We start from the raw sequence: 19836 nt of genomic DNA, 5'->3' as shown, positions 1-19836 counted from the left end.
CCCCCGCCCCGCGTCCACCCCGGGGCGGCAGCGGGCGGTTCGGCTCCTCCGAGAGAGCCGGCCCCAAGCCCTGCGCGACAGCCTGCCCTGCCTGGGAGCGGTTTGGCCGGGAAAAGCCGCGCACCTGAGCTCTGCCGGAGCAGCTGCGGGCGCTGCCGGGGCCGCTGTGGTGGAGAGCTGGGCCTGACTGGGAAGGGGGCTCCCGGCGTGGGGAGGGCGCGAGACCCCAGAGAATGGAGTTGGAGGAATGCAGATCTCGGGGCACGGTCTCCTTGACTATCTGGCGTAGCATCGGGGATTTCTGTTCTCCGAAGTAGGTGTGCCTTCCCCATTGGTAACGCTTGGCAGCCGTGCGCCTTCTGCAGTCCCAGGGACAGGCGTCAACGCGCTTGGGGTTGTCGCACAGCTGCTTTTCTCCAGATTGCACTTCTTGTTCCATCTGCAGATTTTGCCTGTGTAGAAAGAACGATACAGCCATTTGTCCCAGATTTTTCACCTACTTGGCAGCTGCAGTCAGGCTGCCGGCCATATCGAGTTCCTGGGCAAATGGCCACTGTCCCAACATCAGCTGTGTGGAGTAAGCGGCTAGTACGCGTGCTGCAAGTCCCTGAGCAACTTGCTTCCTCTGTTCAGACAGGTCTGGCACATTTGCAAGTGCGCCCACAGTTGTTTTACGTATGTTCAATACACCCAGAACGCGCTGGAGTGATTGTGCAGCCAATAACAGGCCGCTCTAGGCATGCCTGTTGGTGATTCCAAGACATTTTGTAGTTGCAAAGTCGCATCAGTTTTGTGTTTTAAACAACGGTGATCTTTATGATGTTGGGCATAATAACTCGTGTAGTAAAACCTTTTTTTTCTGATAGATATTTTACTTTTTATCAACCACTGGTAACTGAGATCCATAATCCTTATGTTACTAGGATTCATCGATTTTACAAATTATAGCACATCAGTAATATACGTTGAAAAATCAAAATTGTGCCTACATTTTTCAACATTAAATGTACAAGCAGAGTTTCTGGCTGCACTGTTTTGTCATGTGCATGAAGTAAAGTTGCATAAAATAAAGTTGCAACTGTATTGCAAGGTAAGCAGCTTTCTTGTTGATCGCTTGTACTGGGTTGGCTGACCTGAGTGAGAAGCCCATTCTCCAGTCAACATACTTTTTCACTTCATGTCTATGAGCTATGACTCTCCACTAGAAAAGAATATTAGTGTAACATAATTGTTGGAGTATTTTTATCAATGTAAAATAGAGACTGCTAATTTAATATCTCTTTGTCTCTCTTAGACTATGTTATAGTTTGCGAGATGCTGTGATGCATATATTAATTTTGGTGTGTGTATTAATTTAGACACTGAATATGTATATGTTGTAATGAATCTGTAATTATGCAGTATATTATGCTGACAAATGTACTGTATACTGTCAGGCAGTAGAAAAACAGCTGAAGATCTGTGGCTTTAAGAGGAATGTGGATGTCTTGGTATTGTATCTGGCTCGACAGTAAGTAAAATATGTTTCGTGGTTTGGCTTTTACTAAAAGTAGAGCACACAGTAAATTGTAAACTTTCATAGTGCTTTCTGTATCAGATAGATACTCTCTGAGCATCATTTATATGTGAAATATCAGCAAATCATATTTATACCTAGTCCATACATGGTGTGAAGGAAGAAATGGTGAAGATAGACCAGCATACACAGCAGAGCTATACTCACAGTGAAGTAGTTAGCTGCCTCAGCCCTAGATACACAATCCTTCTCCAGCAACCCAGAATTGCTTGAGGGTCTGTAAGTTCACAGTGTTGTGCATGAACTTCTACCACAGGGAGCAGAGGAGTGAGGCTTAATGGGCTGATCTCTACCTGTTCTAACTGGCTTGTAAGGCTGGGTGGAAAGAGTATCAAGAAGGCAAATGAAAAAACACAGGACCTGCCCAGTCTAAGAACTGCCAAATTTCTGACCTCCCTGAAGAAATCTGTTATTGCAACAGTAAAACTCCTTGGTAGCACCTTTGAAATTACCTGCATCTCTACTATTAAGAATTGAAGGGAGGGCAGGGCAACATGAAGTGAGTACAAGAACAGTTGTTTGGGGCTGGCAGTACTGATCAGAGAACTGATCTCCTCTGAGAGCTTTATGAAACAGCTTAAGATGTAGGGCAGATGAGGAGAATAAACCATGCTAAGTGAAGGAAGGCAAAGCTTTCATGAACCTGTGGGTGATCTAGGTTGATAGAGGTGTATGTTGTAGGATGAACATTCTGAGAGGCTACCATAGGACGATGGATACGTGACAGGGCATACTTCAAAGTTTTTGGAAAGCATACTTTGAATTTCTGGCCAGGGCATAATTCCAAGTGTTGCATACCTGCCTGCAGCCTCACAACTGCATCTACTCTTTGTATGGCTGATACCATATATAAAGAACTAATGTAGTTTAATAATTCAGGGTCAAGGTTTTCAAGGTCTCTAGGCCCTATGAATGCAAAAAAAAAAAAAAAAAGGTGTTAAGGGATTTCAGTGTTGTCTAGCTGGTTTTAGTGGAAATCAAGTGGTCTTGAAAATTTAAATGTACCCACTAGTATCTTTAAATTCCTTAGCACATCTCTTGATTTACATCAAGAAAGTATTTGACGCTTTGTGAAAAGAAAATGTAAAACATATAGTTACTGTCAAAATTATTAAAATTTGTATTTTAGAAAGAAGAAAACATACATAAAATCTAAGGGAGAACTGTAAATAATGAGAAAATTATAAGATGCACATGTATCTTTTCTAAACAATACAAGAAAATTATAATATGTATGTGTAAAAGAATTAAATGTGTATAGAATGTGTATACAGTCTTAATAGGCACATTTTCTGATTTTAAATACTTAAATGTGTGCTCTCACTGGCTTTGAAATATTTTTTGGTATGGAATAAAAAGAAATGTTCAGATGGCAGATATAGAAGTGATCTGTCTTCCCATGAAAACATTTTGAGAAAGATGATGCAAGCTGGCTTCTCTGATGATTGGAGAGAAGTGAATTCCTTTTATTCTATACCAATTTATATAAACCTTGAACCTCAGCCAATCTCAGTATCAGATCATGCCTCCTTGACTGTTGGTCTGACATAATTTTCTGCTGGCTGAAATAAGAAAATGAAAAAATAATAATTAAAGTCAATCAAATGAGAGGGAATGAGTTTATATTTTTAAACCACTACTATTAAAGGGACATGAAAAAAATGTACTTTTGGACACTGAAAGCTGTCATCCTGATTAACTTAGCAGTAGGTAAGAAAAGAGTGCTGCAGGCCAAAAAGGATCAGTTTGTAAGGGACATGCAAAGTCTGGAAGGCATATAGAAAGGGACAGGCTCTTTAAAAATGTTAGGGGAATTAAGCTCTACCCGGGGCAAATTAAATGCCTTAATACTACAAAAAACCAAAACAGATCAAGGCTTGGAGATAGTCAAGATGAGGCTGTTTCTAGAGAGGGAGTAAAGCCAATTAAAATGTAAACCTGTAAACTAGGTATAGAACAGCAGTGACAAAGAATATGGGGGTAATTTTGGCTTTGCTGCCTGAAAAATAGTTCAGGGGTGTACAGATAGAATTATACAGAATAATTAGATAGTAGCTCTGTAAGAGCTCTCTATGTCCTGTCAACACACATCTGCTTGTGTTTACTACTTGCAGTAATGTATTTTCTTGTTACTTGTGACAATAGACACATAAATATGTATCTTCAGAGTTTGTTTTTATGGCTTATTTGAGGAAGCCAAATAAACAGTTTAACAAAGTAGCAGCATGGGATAATCTGGTTTTCAGAAATACAGGAGAATAAAAGTACAGCACCTCAGCTTTGTAGGGTTTGCTCTTGACAGATTTTTTTTTCAAATGCAAGATCAGAAAAGGTGTCCACTCCCCCTTTGTCTGTATCTGGAGAGTTTGTTGAAAAAAAACGAACCATGGGAAATTAGAGACTAAACTTCATAGTTGGAAAACAAGCAGATCATTTTAGACTGATGCTGTGAGGTTAATTTTTATCAATCCCGTTAGTTCTTTCTGAAACACCGTCCCTAGTCTTACAACATGTTAAAATCCACGAGGAAAGTTTTATGTCAATTAAAATTTGTCATCTAAAGGTCATCTATAATTGTTCTAATGTAAATCAAGAACATTTATTTAAAGCAATGGATAATAAGGAGGAGCAATTAGTGGAGATTACTTGGCAGCTCACTAATATTCCCTGTTTACTAGGTAATTTGTTATTTATAGTACACTAGCAAGCTCAAAGTGCTAGATACACAATTAAGCAAAAAACCCTACCAGCACATAGGAGATAGTTCCAGCCTCAGTGGATGTGCAGTTTGATTTAAAACAAGAGTGTTAATGAAAATGAGTAAATACTAAGTTTATATGAGCACATGAGAGAAGAAGGGTGAAAAAAGGGCAAAAGATTTCACAATATGCACTAATATGAAAAATAGTAGGAAATCTACATTCATGTGCTTGGTGTCTGTCTTCTGTTGGCTTCTCTGGCACTGTGGCTGAACAATCCACACTGTACCTTCAAAGCAAATTTCCTTTTAGGTTTGTGTCCCCAGGGTGCCAAACTTCCCCCCCCATGTTTTGAGCAGGATTTCTACAAACTGCAAAGTACATGGGACTCATAGTCCTTGGGAAAATAAATGCTGTTATGGAAAAAAAAAAAAAGTATCAGTTTGTTCCCATTTCTTTGCCACCTGCTGCTTTATTATGTTTTCAGGTGTGTAAAATGCTTACACTGTCTCTGCCATCTTGTTCTTTATGTCTTTCTCTGCTATGGTTTCTACAGAAGTGTGGCTTTTTAGTGCTTGTATAATATTATTTATAAAAAATTCAACTGTTTATATAAGCTCCATTAATGCTAAGAAATTTGTTACTCTTTTTTTTTTTTTCTTCCACTAGAGGACTAAGAAGTGTCCCAAGTCTTTCACGGTTTCATAGGTTAAGGTATTTGTGGATTAACAACAATAAGGTAATAAGGTATTCCTTTAAAGAGCAGAACAATGCATCTGGACTCTCTGACTATTATTTCATAATTTCTCTAACATGAAGTATTATATAATTGTCAAGAAAATAAATTATTTTTAATTTCCAGGCAGATTTAACTGATTTAAATATGACAGATTTGAAGAAACAGTATTTTTTTACATTACAGAGTATGCACTGATATCTTTTCCTTTAGATTCACACCACATTTATAAATTTTGTGTGTTTAAGAAGCTGAGGTTTTGCAATGATACCTTAGCAATAAAAAGAAAGATTGAGTGTATTTAGAACTGAGTTATTGGCAAAATTGCCTGATAGCGTACTGATACCTGAGGTCTGGGATAGCAGTTTCCAGTGTAGCTCATAGCAAGTATACCCTGCCCACCAGAGTGGGCAGCTCTTGGAACAGACCAAGGGGTGATAACGGCTGTAAGGTATTCTTAGAACAACTTCCGGGCTTCCTAGTTTTTCAAGAAAGGAGTGGACTTCAGGAAATGCGTAGCTCTTTTTTTATGCCCTTCCAGACATGCATAGTTTATTTTCTGGCAGGCTGGTGGTTGAGGTGAGACTCCTTTTTGCCCTCATGAACACAGGTGACACATAACTCTTTCAAAGGTGCTTTTCCCTGTGCACAGGGAGTAGCACTGCAATGCTAGGGTTGATGGGGTATCTTCTGCCATTATGCAGGCCATTGTGTCACCTACACTTGTTTGACGTAAGAGAGATTTCCAGGAGAGTGATTAGAGTATGGCATTGGGCCACATTAATTTATCTTGTTTCCAGTGCATTGTGTGGTCCTAAATCAATTACACAAACCACATGCCTTACTTTCTCCATCTGTGCAAATCTAGATTATAGTATTTATTATATCCTGTAGGGGTTTTAAGACAATGCTCTGTCAAAATCTCCGGACACTACAGCTTCCAGCCAAATCTAAGCACATTGTGTCTCACACAAAATCATCTACTTGGCAGCAGAATTACCTGATTTAGCAATCTCCAAATACATAGCCAACCATTATTAAATGTTTGAATTGAATCCAAACCTTCACCATTAGCCACTGGTAATTAAAAAGCAAGAAAAGTGATAAAACCCACAAATTTCTAACCTGCTTTTAAATATCTTGCTGTGCAGTAGTTTACCTGCCTTTCACAATGGGCTCAAATTCTTAAAACACCAGAATCGTTTGCTCAGGTAAATAAGTAGCTCTGTGAGCAGCAGAAAAAATAAATTTACATTCCATGTCACTTAGGAGTGTATGTGTATCTGCTGCCCCAGGCTAATATCAATTATATAGCATCTTATGTTGACTTCACTAAAAGACCTGTGGTTATCCAACTATTTTCAAAAAAAGCAAAAATATGGATACATTGAAAGGTTGAACAAAAATCACAGGTATAATAAGGCTTTCTCTTGTATTTCTAAAGGACACTAAAGAATAAGAAGAAATGGCGTGATGACTAAGCAGAACTGATCTTGCTGACCATAAAAGATAAATCTGATTTTTGCACAGATCTCACTTTCCTACCTAAGCAGTGACAAAGAGCATTCTTCTGTTGTTCTATATAAATTGTGTGGAAATGTTATTTTCTGTATAACTTGTGTGGAGAAGCCACTCAGTGGCTTTTCTTAGGAGAAGTCCCAGCTCAATGCTCTAATATGGGGAGCATATTTTTCTGAACTCAGAAGATCTGAGATTTTTTTGTTGTTGTTCTTAAAAATGCATCACAATAATTTTATCACCAAAAAAAGTAAATTTCAGATGATCCTAAAAAACCCAATCTCATCAAGGAAGGAGAAACACCACTATATACAATAGGTATGTGTGGGCTTTACACTATACAAGATACAGTAATCACTGTGAAGTGTAGGATGTTTTTATTTGTAGAATACTGCTGTTTTCACTGAACCAGGTTTTTCTGAGGTGAAGCAAGACTCAGAGAATGGCATTAATTTGAACTTTGAAGTATCTTTTCTCAGAGGATTTCAGCGAACTTTAGCAATGGAAAAACCTCTGTCTTATTCTCCTCCTTCCAACTTTCAGATACTGTTAATACACAGAGCAAAGCACATTTATTTTAAAATCAGTGGCACAATTCAAGGACTGAAATCATTCCCCCACTAACAAATGGCTTTGCATCACATAAATTAAAGTAGTGTCAGGAATAAAATTCTGTTTGCTGTTCTTGCATTTGAACTGTAGAATAAATACTTAGGCACCTTTAGTACTCCCAGTTCTCAACTATTATAATGGTCAACTTGGTATCCCATTGCATATACTTTACCTTGTGCTGAAGTCAAGACAATATTAGAACTGAGCTTCTCCAAGCAAGGGGATGAGATTTCATAGGGACTGAAGATAACTATTGGGAATATACCCCTACATACTTTTTTTTTTTTTGTCATTGTAATTGATTCTGTATATCTGAGTAAATGTCATTTTTGGAAATTTAGGACAAATATATGCTCTTTGGACCTGCTGATGAAGAAATACTTTTAAAACTAGATGCGGGGCTTATTCCAAGGATATATTTCAGGAGTATTCTTAAATCAACATAGAATTATTACATCCTACAAGGGTGTTCTCACAATAAAAAATATTTCAAATGTGAATAGAAGTAAAAGAAAATGTGAAGAGAAGTAATTCAATAAAATCTGTTTCCAAATATATATATTAAATTTGTAGTTCAAAAAATTAGGTAAGGCTGTATTTGATGTGTAATTAGTATTTCTAATGAACGTTCAGCTATCAAGAGAATCCTTAAACCAAGAGTCTTAAACAGAAATAGAAGAAACTACCTATATTTAAACAGTTTTCAAGAGGCCATGTTTATACTTCTCCAAAATTAAATTTGGGCTGACATATAACAGTTTTCCTAACTCTAATTTCAGATCCAAGATTTAACTTTCTTGAGCAAAAACTATTGCTTGACTGAACTCTATCTCAACAATAATGAACTAACAGATATATCAGGTACCAGTCTTCCCTTTTTATACTGTTGAGCAGAGGCCTATACTTTCTTTTCTGTGTATTGGCATTCACATTTACAAAAGTGGACAACAGCAAGTAACATGGTTAAAAGCTCCTATGTGTGCATAACAATACATGTTAATTATTAGAGATTTAATTGTTCCAGAATACTTGAGTGGCAATAAGGTGATATGTTTATCCTGGTCAAAGGGATGAAATGTCATTCACTTTAATGTCAGGCAATTGTAAAGTATTTTTGAACTTACATGACCATATTTCATATTGAAAGTGAACATGCAAAGCTCTTTTTACGTGATGATTTGTAGTCCTCTTGCCGGCCAGGTTCTCTGTAAGCAGACAGAAATACCTTTTGAGAGCCATTTATGTTTATATGATGAAAAACTGATAGCAATGCTGACAGACGTAACATGAAAATAAAAAGGTAATAAATTAATAAGTTATCCTGCTTGTAACGTAGTCACTAAGGTTCTGCAGTTTCTTCATGAAATAGTTACATTTATAATCAGAAGTATTTTGCAAAGTTACTGCAAAACTGCTTTATTGTAAAATTGCATCTGTCTTATACTTCTATTTCAGTTTTGCTTGCTCTTGTAGATTAAAGTGGCAGTACAGACTAGTGAATTTGTGAATGAAGAGGCCAAAGCATAATAAATGTATATTGTGTATATTTTAGGCATTTTAAATGTTAATATTTTACTTTTCTCTATCCCTATAAAATGTGGGGATGCAAAATGATCTTGATTAGTTTCTTTGAGATTTTGACAAAAATGAATGTTTGAAAGAAAGAAAATGAGCACAAGAGACAATACAGAAGATAACAAAATATGGGTGAACAGAAGGGCAAGTATCATTGGTAGAGAAATGTGGACGAGAAATACTGTATAGAATTTGGAAAACGAAATGTCTAAGCCTGATGTCATGTGAGGATGTGAACACATAGTCTAGGTCAGCCACAACAATATTTTCTAATAACATTTTCATACATTAATAATTATTTGAAATTGAACTATTTTCTGAGGAATTCACTATTGTTTGTGAGGCAAAGGTAATATTAGGTCAGGGTAAAAGGAAGTGAAGATTAATTAATCAAAGATTACTGGGATATAGGAGGAAGAAAGGGAGGAAGAAGGGAGGATGCAGTTGATGATTTGTTGAGGCAAGGGCGATGGGGACAAATGGAAGGAACTGGAATGAAAAAAGTTAGGCATATGTTCAAAGGAGGGACTAGAAAGATGAAAGTGATATTGAAATCTCAGATAATTTTTTTTTTACTAATTTCATGCAAGGTGATACCAAAAGGCAGGCATAGATGGATAACTAGTGTATCAAATTCAGTGTGCAGCATAACAAAATAATTATTTATTAAAGGCAGCCATGTGTGGTGAGAATAATTAATTCTTTGTCATTTTATTTCAGGTGCTCTGAAACACCTATGTGCGTTACAGATTCTGTTGCTTCACAACAACCAGTTAAAAAAACTTGGCAAAACAGTGAAGGAATTGAAAGGAATTATAAGCTTGCAGACCCTAAGTAATACCTTATTTTTATTTTGCAGAACAGTGAGCAGTAGTTCTTCAGTGTTTCTTATCAGGATGTTTCTTGTCCGTTTCCGCATCATTTGCCAATAGCTTTTGAAGCTAATTGTCAATTTCAACCAAATTTGACAGAAGAAAGAGATCTCTAAGACATGAAAATTCCACAGAGAGTACCTCAACTAAGAAAAAACTACCAAATGAGTTCAGAAGTTAACTCTTTTTGGCTGCTGGCTAGCTAATCTCCTGGATGAGTAGCTTGGAGGCAGTCAAAGCAGTTTACTGCTGCCTTTTTGTAAGGGAACATGGGAGCACAATGACATTTATCATAGAGATGAAGGGAGCGGAGAAATGGGTGTTACTGCTGTTGAGCGTGAGTGATAAGTTATAGAACCCAAATTCCTGCCTTGTGAATTCTATTGCTCATAGAACTTACTTTCTGCATCTTTTTGGCAGACTGAATTTCTGGAGTCTAAGAATAAATATACTTTAGATATTAAGTGTAGAGTACTTTCTGATATACTGGCTGGAAATTAAAGTAGCATAGGCTCTGAAATTTCAAATTAAGTTATACAAGATGGTGCTGGCACCACTAAGTTACAATGTGGGAAGTAGCCTCCAGGGAAGGTAGGATTATATGCTATTAACCTATTGAAAGTAAAAAAGCAAGCAGTCTTTTTCCTTGGTTCCTAAAGGAATGTCATCATAGGTCCTGCCAAACGCTCAGTACTTTGAGAAAACAGGAAACAAGTTTTGCGTCTTAGTGACACAGTTAATGGAGGTGAAAGTCATCAAACCATACCTCCTTATGCATTCAGAAAACTGAATGTCTGATTGTGGGAAAAGAAAATATGGCTTGAAAAATACACTTTTAATTGAACTTGACACTGTGCCAGAATTAAAAACCAAATCAAGTGTTTAGGAAGACAACATCCCAGCCAAATTATTGTAATTTTTTTCATTATATGCAAGATTGAAAAAATAGTCCATTTAAGAAAGCAGTTGTTTGAAGTGATTAGGCAAAGTCTGGATACACATCCTATATATGAATGGTCCAATTACCTGAATTTAGTGTTACAGCCCTACAAATTAATAAGGAGCTTCAACACAAGCAGGGATTTTGTTGTACTTGTTGCAACAGCCTGTGGGAAATAAAGACAAAGAGCAGATACTCAAAGTGCTGCCAAACTTTTATGAATGGCTATCACAATGACATAGTGAAAATTGGGTACATATTGGACTGGCCACCACCATAGAAGAGCAAGTGTTTAAGAGAAGTATCAAACAATGTATAGAATATACCAGCCTACCCTGATAAAAAAATTGTTCTTTAGTTTAAAGATATGAAAGTAAATGCTAATCAGTGGAAGAAACTTAACCTTAATAACCTTACCTTTACAGTTATTCCTTTTTGACCTTTGCAGTCATGAAAAAAATTGTCAATGTGTTTGTTTCAAAGAGATTTCATAATAATGAGTTCTCAAATTAACAGGACTTTATTGGTTTAACAAAATGTGCAGCTTCTGAAGATTTACTGGATGGGTTGATCACGAGTGCAGCCTTTTGAGAAATATGGAGGGTTTCTTTATGGGCTCACCTTGTGCTCACATCTCCCTTTTGGAATCCAGAATTTTTGTTATGTACTCTGTAAATGGCCTCAACTGATTTATTATCTGCAGCTGATAACGTCTTGCTGCTAGACCTCAGAAAACTCTTTTTGTTCTTCACTATGTTTCTACTGCAGTAGTTCCTTTCTGCCCCATGTGGGATAGGCACACTGTTTTCCTATGTTCCAAATAAAGAAAACAGACAAAACTGTGGAGGAAGAAAGCATTATCCCTAATTTGTAGAAATTGCATGACCTTGACAAGAAAGTAGATAGCAGAGCCAAGAATTGATCCCAGATGTTTTGTAAAATAAGACCATCTCGATCCATACAATGGTTGGATTTATTGTAAGAATGAGCAGTAGAAAAATTCATATACTCTAAAACAAACCTGTGCATCAGTGTTGATGAGGAGGGATGTGCTCCAAGTAGCATCCAGATTCAGAAATACTTAGTATCAACCCCGGTTTGTGCCTTGGGAAAATCTCTCTTGAATCTTCATTCCATTCCACTACTAAACATACCTGCTTTTAGAGATTTTTCTGAAACATTTTTTCTCTCTGGAACGCTATCACATATTTTCTTGACTCAAGAACAGACTTACCATATATATATATACCTAATATTCTTTCTGATGAGCACTTTCTAGAAAAAATAGCTATATACTACTTTGGTAAAAATGGAACTTTCTTTTGCTGCCACCTTGTGGGTCTCTTAGCTACTTCGAAGTACAGTGATTTTTTAAAAATTTGTTAAAGAATTAAAATATTTTAAGTTCTCCTCTGTATACATGAACAAGTGTTTTCTGTGTAAGAGATACCACATGCCCATTCTAGCCTTACTGCACCCTCAAAATAGCTGCTACATTGCATCAAGCAGTGAGCCCTTTGGCTGTCATACTTATCCTGAAGAACATGAAATGGCATCTTGTAGTTTACAAATCTGTGTGGAATATTTCAAGACCTTTTTCTTCTTCTAGTATCTCTTACTTGCTTCTGTAATACCATCTTTCCCTCCCTAACTGCTAAAATTACATATAACAGGATTTTTTACCCTAGAGTGAATATTAGCCACAGCCTTTCTTCAAAAAGAGAAAAACAGACCAGTGTAGACCTTGGTAGAAGTTGTCAGAATTATTAAGACTTTTTTTAATCTGCTCTGATCTCAAGGTAGCAGCCTCTTGATTATTTTTACTGTCTCTGAAGAACAGCATTTGTATAAGGATAAAAATAGCATTATTATGTTTTTAATTTATTTAAAAAAACCCCACCCAACAACACTTTGTTTGTTTGTTAGCTGATTTGGGAATGAGCCAGTTTCTATTTTAATCAACCTTAGATATCACTCTCGTGAAACAAACTGCTCTGGCTAGGCAAATGTTCCACATCTGGCAAAGCAGCAGCACAGGACTGATACCTGTCTGTGTTGCAAAGGTTTGGTTATTCAGGTAATGTGAACTTGAACGTAAGTATTTTAGTCAGGTTGCTAATGGGCTTTTGGAGCTTAGTTCTCAGGAACTTAGGCCCTTTTAAACATTTCACTCTTTAAGTTTCTTGAGTTTTCAAACTCATCAGAAGACTGGGTATTTACGTTTTATATTGTGTCTATGGGATAAAATCTTTATATCAGCTATGATAAAGCCTTAGGTGTCTTAAAGCTCATCTGATTTTAATCACTCCCCCTACAAATTTTGTGTCTTACCTTTAAGCTGTCACACCTAAAAGACTAGTGTTTTTTTAAAGTAGGCTTCACCTAACAATACATAAAAATATCAATGGCAAACACTTAGTGGTTTTGCCTGTATATCATAAAAAATAGAAAAAAAAACTTCAAAGGTTTGAAGTGCATGATGGAACCTTTACTCAGTTCTTGCCTGTGGTATTTTGCATACCCTGCAATAAGCCAATTCTTGCAGTCCATGTTTAGTTGAGTAATTTTTCATGTGTAAGGAGACTATGCTTTGTTTACCCAGCAGAAGAACAATTTGAATTTGATAATATTTTGTACAAAATCTTTGGCTGCTATTGATCTTTAATTTTCCTGCCTTGCTAAGTTAGTTGTTTTTCTTTTGCTGGGTTTGTTTTTTTGTGATGTTGTTTGTTTTTTCTGTATACATTTTGCAGACCTATTCCATAACCCTCTGGCACAAGACCCAGACTACCGGCTTTATGTGATATACTTCCTTCCTTCAGTACAGCTCCTTGACAGGAAGTGTAAGGATTTTGTTCCTCTTCTCAGAAAGCATTGACAGTTGCTTTTGATTTTAATCAGTTTGGAAAAATAGGTGAATTAATCTTGCCTGTTCTTTTATATGCATTTGTTGATATAGCAAAAGATCTAATGAACAGATACCCATTTTTTTGCAAGATTTGTCAAACAAATAGAGTTTGCATGGCATAAACAGTTAACTTTGCCAAATGCTTTTGATTTCTTTTTAAATTGTCTATGTTTATCTTGTATCTTGGTCTATATAATTTGGGGTAAGACAGATAAAAGCCTGTGCTTAGAAACGTATACCTACATTTGTGCATTCAAACTGGTATATTCACATGGGTGAGCATGTTTACTTAGATATGGATAATATCCTCAGCTATCTACATGTTTCTGTACACTTTAAATATGTATATGCATATACCTCTTTATGAGGTACATGCTGACCAAGCTTTCAAATATAAATCTTCATAAATCATCAAGAGAGCTTCCACAGCTTGTCTACTGTAAATTCTACAGAAAAAAAAAAAATTGTCTTAAGAATAGCCAGATAATAAATCAGTCAATCCATAAACATGCCACAGTGGACTCAGAAAATCAACTTTGGTGATTTTTGTCTCTAGTGTTTGGAGAGCTATGTGATTAGCAGGAGGACTGAAAATTACTGGAGAGCACTGAGAAAGGCGTTGATTCCTACCCCAGCTCTACCTTACAAGAAAGTAGTCAGGAAAAAACAATGTCACCTTGAAAACCTGCTCCCAGTCTCTAGGAGAATTAGGATGCAGGACTTGAGCACGGCAGCCACAGGACATCTGCAGGGGCTGGCAGACTGTGTAGCTCTGTCATGAAGGAAGGCTGGTGGTTGGGCCACAGCATGTGTCAGGGGTTGGTGAGGAGCTGCTGGATCCGACCACATGGCCATTTGCTTACACATTCATTTTGCGCTGGTACCTCCAGCCTCTTGAATATTTCGTCTTGTGTTACACCTGTGCTTAGCACATCTGTCAGACTGTTTTATTAATGATAATTTTTGACTAAGAAGCAATGACTGAAGCTTAATGTGCTGGAAAATACATGTTGCACTTAAAACTTTAGAAACACTTCCGTAAAAGTTCCTGGACTTAATCTCCTAAATACAGTTATACTGTAATCAGTCCTGGATTAAGACTTGAGGCCCTAATTTGTATCAAGCTGTACCCTGGACTTTCTCTTTAGTGAACTGTTTCTCTAACATTACAAAGCTTCTTCACCATCTGTGGAACATTACCACAGCATAGTCCTGGCTGTCTCCTTTACACAAGACGTGCTCATACTTCTGTTACCTCCAGGCATGGCTACTGCAGTTCCTTCCTAATTGTTCCCCTAGACACCATGACTTAAAAACTTCCCTGAATTCAAAATGCTTCTGCTGGCATTACTTGTGCTAAACCTCTAGCTCACTTCTGTTCCATGGCTGAAGTACTAGATTAGTATGCAGTTTGTATAATTGAAGTTAACATCCCCTATTTGACTTAACAGTCTCAAACTCTTTGTTTAAAACTTATTTTTTTAATTAAAGTGCAAAACAGGAAAATTTGAAGCTTTTCTTTTGATTTGAGAGCACTCCTACAGTTTTCTCTGTAATTGAGCAATGGGAATTGAACTGGCCTTCAACCAGGACTTGGTTTTGCTATTCCTAAAAGAAACTTGCCAATCTTCACTGACTTGCAGTAGATCTCACTTAAATGGCATGAAAAGTCTTGCTTTCTAGTTTCTTGGTTTAAAACTTCTGATCCTACTGCACTCAAGAGAAAAAACCCTTTATTTTATTGGACAGGGCTTCACCCAAAGCCTTTGGAAGTATCACTCCATGTTCCCATTTTTAATTGTTGTGAAATTATGCAGATTTACACTGCTGTTGTTACAAAACTGCACAAAAAAAGTGAATCACCTTCTGCATGCAGATAGATAATACCAGCATTTTCAGTTGATAGAAAAATTAAAATTTTTATATCCCTTTTAACAGCAGTTACACAAAGAGAAAGGGAGTCAGCGCCTCATCTTTATAACCGTGAAAGGTCTTGTGCCGTGCAGTCAATAGCTTTTGGAAGGAGAGTAAATACACCCCTGGGAGCTACAGTGGGATCTAGCAGGTGCAGTCAACCAGCCAGAAGACTGATGATGCCCTCAGGTATTTATAATAATGTACGGAAAGCATACATTTTTAGGTGATTTGAATTAAAGGAGTTCTTTTCATTCACCTGATAAAAAGTTACCAATTTTAGTAATAAAGTATAAATGCATCAGGAACTCAACCAAATTGCTTCATAAAAGGAGGAGTAGTAGCAGCAACAGGCAACAAATTAATCCTTCTCCTAGGAGTATTGTGGCAAATAAGTTCTAGTCACTCCCTGTAGTTACAGAATTCTCTTTAAAGATAGCTGAACAAACAAAATTTCATTTTTTTCAATATGTGTCTTGTGAGTGTTTAGTTTTACTTTTATTTAATTAAAAACATCTCAGTACACTTCTAGCCTCAGACAGTGATCAGCATCATAGAGTTTTGATGCCCTCTAGTGCTTTTACAAAATAATCTCTTGAAGAAAGTATTTTCTTCCAAATGCTGTTTTAAATTTTGTTATGTTGCCTAGTTTTGTAAGCAGATTCCTTTTTATGCTTTCCAAGCTGAGAATATTTTTATGATGTCTTATAATAGCATATAAATAATTTTTAGAGTTCTTAAAACTTTCAGATCTGGAAGACAGCATGATCCTGGCACAAGAAAGCAGGTGAATACCACCTGGAACCTTGTGACTTGTACCGTATGACAATCCAGAACAAGCCTTGAAATCCCACACAATCTCATCTGCTTTTTTGATGTTTTAACGATAAGAAAAACAATATTGTGCATAGATGACTGAAATGGTAGTGTGTTAAACAGTAGTGTAGATGAAGTTTGGAACAGTAATAAAATACCTGCAATTTTTTTTTTATATATATATATATATATATCTCACAATAGTAAACCTGAGAGCAGTGTATTTAACAATAATTTTGAAAAGGCTGGGAAAAAAAGGATAGTTAATCATATTTAATGATTTATTTGTTTTGCTGATAATTAGCAAGGTAGGCATATAATTGTCTTTATCACTACCATGCAATCATTCACATATATAGGCAGTGGCATCATTTTTCTGTGAAAGAAAAAAAAAAAAATGCATGAAACTGTATGTCTAGGGGAGATAAAATATAAGAAATACAGGAACTACATAAACTTAAAAAAAAACACCCAACAGATACTTGTTTTCACAGTAATTTAATAAAAGATGATCTTGAACATTTCAAGTCTTCTGCTAGTTTTCAGTTCATTTGAACAAGTAATTTAGGATCAGGGTGGTAATCCTCAGCTAGTCAAAATGCTGTACAGCCATTAATGTCTTTTAATTTGAACTTTTTGTTATAGGTTGTGAATTTGGAAATCACACAAATAAGTAAGTAATTTTTTTAAATTAGTTTTCTTTTGCATCTCTGAAGCATTTACTTAATTTCCTCTTCTCGTGCCTAAAAAATACCCTAACCAGAAAAAAAATCCAGTAAAATGAGCTTTTGAAAAAATTTCTGGTCTTTATATTTAACATAGTTGCAACTCTATACTATTCTGATGAGACACCCTACCCGCTGCTGTCTGAAATTTAATAATGAAAGATAGTCCACATTTGGAAATGGGTATATAAAAATGTTATTTATTTATAAGATCCAATACTGATCACTAGAAAAAAGCATGCTTTAAGTCTTAGAGCATCAGAATAGCTGTTCTGTATTATGGCCCAGAAAACTTTCTCCTGACTGGCTGTTCAAAAATACATATTCTCTGGAAAATATTATGACTTGTAGAATGAAACTTTTTTAGTCTGTACTTGAAGTTACTTTTATTCTGTTCGGTTTCAAAATCATAGAAATAAATGTAAAACATCTCTCTTATCTCTGTGTGTGGATTGAGGCAGTATAAAGGTTGCATTTCAATGTGATGACATTTTAGATGCTATCTTTATAAGAGTAAATTTACAAACTTCAGATATCAGGCTTGTTTTTACTTTCTAGCTTTACACATGAAAATATTTGAAAAATGTATTAAAGGAAATAATAAAAGCCTACGTATGATGATATCCTTTAGCAATTTGATTTTATTTAGCTACTCACTTTGAGTACAGCTCTTTAAGTTAATTTCTGTTTAAAAATTCTTACCTGCTTTCAGTGGAGTTAGCTGTCTTTATTGATAGAATGGACGTACAGCTTCCTCTCCATCTTATTTATGTAGATGCTTAGGCTTTATACCTTCTCATGACAAAGTGTGTTATACTTGGCGGAGATAGTCCCATGGTTTGTATTAGGTGTGTGTTACTGCAGGTACGTCTTTAAGAAATAAGTTCTTGTAAGATCAGGTTTTAATATTGTATCTATCTGAGTTAAAAAGTTTTGGTCTAAAATGCAGTCCTTGTCAATTCTGCATTGAAGTTGTGAGTCTGCCACTTTTCTCTGCCAGACTGCAGCTCTGGCAGGATACATGAACGACACAAGCTCAGAGTGTTCTAGATTCAGAGCTTGGAGAAGTGATATTTGCATGGTGGTTAGTTAAAAGATCCACAGTGAAATAAATATGCATTTGAATTAATGGGTATCATATCACTATGAAATCATAAAATTAGTTTTATGATTTCCATTGAGTCAGAGCATTAAAAGTGTACAACAATTATAATTTTTGTGGAAAAAAAAGCAGTGAGAACAAAAGAACATCTTTAAGTCTACTATAAATGTATTTTAAATAATTTATAGGATGATTTTTTCCTTAGAATCCTGTGATTCTGACCTTTTCTCATTTAGTTTAGCTTTCTTAAATATGGTAAAAAAAGGAAACCACCTGAAAATTTTAAATTTTCAAATCCTCACTGCTGGTGTCATCATGACTTCTAACTTCACTTTCTACAGAGTGTGTGTAGTAAATTAGCTCCAAAGTAGTTTGGAAACATTCAGATAATGCGCATTTGCTTTGTTCTTTTTGCAGAGTACCATTTGAGAACCCCGAAGATGCCGTTTTACTACGGGCAATGACAAGATCTCTAATGGAATTTTCTTCTGTTGACTGGAACAAAGTAGCCACCTGTCAAGAAAGACGGCTTGAAAACAAAGCAGAAGCAGCCCATGAGAAGCTGACAGTCCAATTTAGATGAGTGCTTTCTTCCTTAAGAAAAAAATTATTCCTCTCTCTAGTGTGAAGATAAGCCCCTTAAGTAAGTTAATACCTATAAAACAAGTACACTAAAACATGCATCCAATTAAATGAACTTCCAGCAAAAAAAGTATTAGTGTACCTTCCCTTTTATCATCAGATGTGTAATATGGAGAGTGAAGAAATTAAGAAAACAAATGATAAATAGTGGCAATGTTACAATATAAGTTGCTTGAAACGCAATTCTTAACATACTTTTTAATCAGAATTTATTAAAGCTAAACTGCAAGTTAATTTTTAAGAAACTAAGGAAAAAGAATTTCATTCTTTATAGTTTCTACTGGGGAATTAGACTTACCGTGTTCATTACCAGTAATTTGTCTTCCTCCATCAAAATAAAGATAGGAGAAAGCAACCATTAAGCTTTTCTCACATCTGAGAGGGATTAAAGTTTCAGTTTGCTAATTTGTGTGCTGCATGAATGCACTGAAAACGCTTAGTTTTATGAGGATACTCATTTGGTCTCAATACAGTGGAACCAAGAGCTCTTAAGCATGCTGATACCTAGCTCTTTTCTGTGGCTGCTAATGTTCTCCCAGGATGCAGGCCTCTGCTTATTGGTCCTTTTGGAGAGACATACACAATGCCCTGCCCCAAGACTGCTGACTGGTTTTAACACACTGTCTTTTATAACCACATGGATCACACAATGCTGTAGCACTACACCTGACACTTTAGGCTTCTAAAGCGTGTTACCACTAAGGGAGCTAGTGGGAAGTGTGCATATAGATGGAAAATAATACATTTCTTCACATCTTTCTCCCTCCATTCTGCCAAAGGCTTAAAGTCAATGCTATCTGATGTATCAAAGCCCTTCTTCAGCCTGTGGCTTGCCTTCTGAGTTCCTTCTTTCTCTCCTAAGCACAGAGTCACAGGACCGTCTAGGTTGGCAGGGGTGTCTGGAGCTTATCTAGTCCAGCTTTCCGGTTGAAAGCAGGTCTGAGTTCAGGTTATCCAGTGCCCTGTCAAGGTGAGTCAAATATTTCCAATGAGGGAGGTACCACCACTTGGCAATCTCTTTCAGTGTTTAATTGCACTCCAGAGCACTTTTCTTGTAGTCAGATGGAATTTCACCTGCAACAACTTGGGCCTGTTGTCTATTGTCCCGTGACAGTGCATCCCTCTTCTTCTCTATAACTACCTCTAGGTATTGTAAGACGGTGATTGGATCTCTCTGAGTCATCTTTTCTCTGGGCTGAAC

This window comes from Haliaeetus leucocephalus, unplaced genomic scaffold (genome assembly GCF_000737465.1).
Source record: "Haliaeetus leucocephalus isolate CR32 unplaced genomic scaffold, Haliaeetus_leucocephalus-4.0 Scaffold566, whole genome shotgun sequence".
NCBI classification, from domain to species: domain Eukaryota; kingdom Metazoa; phylum Chordata; class Aves; order Accipitriformes; family Accipitridae; genus Haliaeetus; species Haliaeetus leucocephalus.
This window is presented reverse-complemented; position numbering follows the sequence as displayed.